The following is a 4,080-nucleotide window of genomic DNA, read 5'->3' on the forward strand; positions in this document are numbered from 1 at the left end:
TCATTGGAAAAGGCAATGGCAACCCACTCCAGTATTCTTGCCTGGAGAATCCCAGGGACAGGGGAGCCTGGTGGGCTGCCGTCTATGTGGTTGCACAGAGTCGGACACGACTGACGCGACTTAGCCGCAGCAGCATTCTCTTTATCCTCAGGAGAAAGGGAAACTATCTCATAATCTTCATTCTTTTAATAAGAGTGCCACACTTTTGAAACATTGTAATTTATAGTGTCTCTTACACAGTAGCAAAAAAAAAAAAAAAATCTTACTGTACTCAGCACTGGCCAGACTCTTACTACTTATGTATTCATTTTTTATTGGATTTATACAGTTATCTTTCCCCTGAAGAGCTCCAGGTTCTACGAGAGAACTTTTAAGCAGCAAACATTATTTCAACATAATGAGCCTGACTCTGTCTCCTACAGAAATCAGAATATCATAAGCTTAGCCAGAAAAGAATCGCTGACCCGTAACAAGCCAAGTCCAATTTATAAAGGCAAAATGCCCAAAGAAGGGCATGGCCAGTGAAAACAAGCATAGGACTCGAGCAGAGCCAGAGGGGAAAGTGCACTGAAAGACAGAGAAAGCACCAGCTTTCTGTAAAAGAGAAGCACCAGTCCTCCTTCCCCAGGAAGCTCATGTGTTGCCATGAACACAGCAAAGTGTGGATGAGGTCCCGTGGTGGGAAGAAACAGGAATGGATGCGGGCGTGAAGACTACCGAAACAGTGGTGTGGGGAGAGCGGCCATTCAGTGGGTTGTGTGCGTGTGCGCATGTGCCCACGTGCTCAGCTGCTCAAAGAGTCCTGACTCTCCACGACCCCACGGACTGTAGCCCACAAGGCTCCTCTGTCCATGGGATTTTTCAGGCAAGAACACTGGAGCGGACCTTCAGTAAAGATGACAAACAGAAGAGAAACAAGAGTGGAAGGTGAGTGACGCCATACCTTTCACGGGGCACCAGGGAGCAGGGGACTGTAAGAAACCCTGACCTTGACATTAATCCTGCCATCATCTGTGGCTTAAATACAGTCATCAATGGCCAAGATGATGAACTACCTTCTTTTATTTCTACACACCAGCTTTGTTCCAGACACAGGTATTATAAACAAATTAACTGGATCATATAGTTAAGACTACAGTCTCCTAAATTAAGAAAAATTCAAAATTCCTACCTGTGGAGAATTTCATTATTTGTGTTGGGGTGATGGGTGCATGGCGGGGGCGTCTAGCTAGGAGCCTGGACAACCCAGATGCAAATTCTCCAGAGTGCTGGAGTCTGTTTGCTGGGATTCATATGCCCTGAGTAGACAAAAGACCTCATCAGACTTGAGGTCTTAAGCCCTGTGTGACTGATCCTGAGTCACCCTGGTGTAATGACTCCACCACAGTGGTCCGTGAAGCAGCTAGTTTAAGGGCAGACCATCCAGTCAGATTGCCCATATCAACTGACCCTATGAGAGAGAAAAATTGCATTGGTTGAGCCGATTTAACGCCCTAACTAGAAAATCTTGTTTAATAACCTCAAGGAGGGGATATCCCCGGTGGTCCGGGGGCTAAGACTCCACACTCCCAATATAGGAGGCCCAGGTTCAATCCCTGGTCAGGGAACTGGATCCCACATGCTACAATTAAGAGTGCACATGCTGCAACTAAGACCCAGAACAGTCAAATAAATAAAAATGTGTATTTTTTTAAAACCTCAAGAATAATGTCCAAGTTGGAAGGAATATCTTACAAAGCTACTTCGAGTAGGGTGATAGTGTGAGATTCTCCCCCAAGGGAATACTTGAGAATAAAAGATAGTCATGAAATAGCCTTCTGGAAAGAGTCGTCTTATCTTAGGACAAAGCTACAGAAAAAGCAGAGAATTTATTTTCCCATATTTATACCAACGGCACCATATGAGGGTTAAACATTTAAGCTGTAGATTCATAAAGACTTCATTCTGATTCCAGGCCTTGCTATGTAATGGCTGGATAAGTTACTCAAACTCTTCCCTAGTTTTATCACTAGGAAATGGGACTAGTAATTGTATCTGCTTTGTGAAGTTTTTGTAATGATGTAATAGGGAAGAATCTTTTGTATTCTATTACAAGTTACTCACTAGAGGGATGTTGCCTATAAGATTAAATTATACATAATGGCTCATCTCTAGGAACCCTGGCTGCCAGGTAATGGGCATTAAGCTGAAAAACCTTTGTTTAACTCCCAGGAAACATCCTGACCAGGCCCACCTGTGAAGGACTACAGGGAGGAAGAAAGTAACATATCTCCTCCAGAGAATGACTGAAACCAGGAACTGCTTAACTTTACTCCCTTCCTCTTTAATATAAAACAATTTTAATTTATACTAAATTTAATTCTAATTCAAGCATGATAATTCTTTGGGGCACAAGTCCATCATCTTCTAGGTCTGCTAGCTTTCTGAATAGAGTCGCTATTCTTTGCCCCAATAGCTCATCTCCCATTTCATTGACCTGTTTTGCAGTGAGAAGTACAAGCCTGGACTCAGATAAATCAATGAAACAATTCATATACAATGGCCTATATAACGGTGATTGTCTATGAGCACCCAATGAACATCAGCTTTTATCAGCATCATTATTATTATACTATTAGAGCTTCAGACTTTTAGCTCTCAGGCAATAAAGTGAAGAAATAACCACACTTCTTATTGTGCCCTATGCCTAAATATCCTTCTATTTCATGAGTGCTTTATTTTTTCTTCTCAGTGTTCATACTTTATTTTCTTTTTCGTAATAACTACAGTTTATTTAATCCTAAAGGAAATCAGCCCAGGATATTCATTGGAAGAACTGATGCTGAAGCTGAAGCTCCAATACTTTGGCCACCTGATGGGAAGAACCAACTAACTGGAAAAGCCCCTGATGCTAGGAAAGACTGAGGGCAGGAGAAGGAGGTAACAGAGGATGAGATGGTTGGATGGCATCACGGACTCAAGGGACATGAGTTTGAGCAAACTCCAGGAGATGGTGAAGGACAGGGAAGCTTGGCGTGCTGCAGTCCATGTGGTTGCAAACAGTAGGACACCACTGAGTGACTAAACTGAACTGAACTTGACTCCCTCATGAGAATATGAGCACCAGGTGGACAGGTCTGTATTATTCACTCTGTATCACCAGCACAGCCAGGAACACTGCAGACACCAGTATAAGTCTGCTTAATGAGAGAAGCAGGCCTGGCTCCCAGTGCATACTACATAAACCTGTAATTTGATAGGTATGAATATAAACAAATGCATGAGTCCAAAGAGTAGTTGGAAACAACTCCATTTTATGTGTCAGTGACTGTTCTGAACAGGCCACTTCTTATCCAGCAGGCATCACAGTGAGTGGCAGCTGCTTTATTACTGATTGAGGACTGGTTAATGAATTATGACTGCTTAGCATAACGGAGAGGTGAGTAAATTTGAAGAGGGCCAGGTTGATCAGCAGAGTGATTTAAATGTTAGAAAATAGGATTTAGGATGAGAGGCTAAGGGAATTGGGGGTTATTTAGTCTGGAGAAGAATATGGGAGGAGGTTACACAGCAGGCGAAGGCCAGCTGTTCTCCATTTTTAGAGACTAATCCATGTAATGAAATGCAGGAGGTGATGTGTTAAAGTAAATTCACCAAGGGACTGAGGGTTTTTTAAACATACATTTATGTTATGACTTTGGGGAACTCTCAAACTTTAAATTATAGAAAAGAATTTCAGTTTAAAAAAGTCACAATTAAAATAGCCATAATGAGGTATTTGGGAATATGTATGTGGGTTTATATTAAGTCAAAACACAAAATATACAAACAAACCTGAATACCTTAATTGTATATGTGAGTACTCAGTCACTTAAGTCTGACTCTTTGAGGCCCTATGGACTGTAGCCTGCCAGGCTCCTCTGTCCATGGGGATTCTCCAGGCAAGAATACTGGAGTGCGTTGCCCTGCCCTCCTCCAAGGGATCTTTCCCACCCAGGGATTGAACCTGAGTCTCTTGTATCTCCTGCACTGGCAGGCAGATTCTTTACCATTAGAGCCACCTGAAAAGCCCAAATGTATATATAGTCCTCACTTAATACA

The 4,080-nt window shown here is 42.5% G+C and overlaps 1 long non-coding RNA gene across 1 annotated transcript; it reads left to right on the forward strand.

Annotated features, from left to right (window-relative positions):
- Positions 1-549: 549 nt before the first annotated feature.
- On the forward strand, positions 550-2,666 carry LOC113906394. The gene is made up of 2 exons (XR_003514873.1): positions 550-927; positions 2,212-2,666. It is a non-coding gene; the product is annotated as an uncharacterized LOC113906394 (long non-coding RNA).
- The last annotated feature ends 1,414 nt before the right edge of the window (positions 2,667-4,080 follow it).

The sequence above is a fragment of the Bos indicus x Bos taurus genome, chromosome 16 (assembly GCF_003369695.1).
Source record: "Bos indicus x Bos taurus breed Angus x Brahman F1 hybrid chromosome 16, Bos_hybrid_MaternalHap_v2.0, whole genome shotgun sequence".
NCBI classification, from domain to species: domain Eukaryota; kingdom Metazoa; phylum Chordata; class Mammalia; order Artiodactyla; family Bovidae; genus Bos; species Bos indicus x Bos taurus.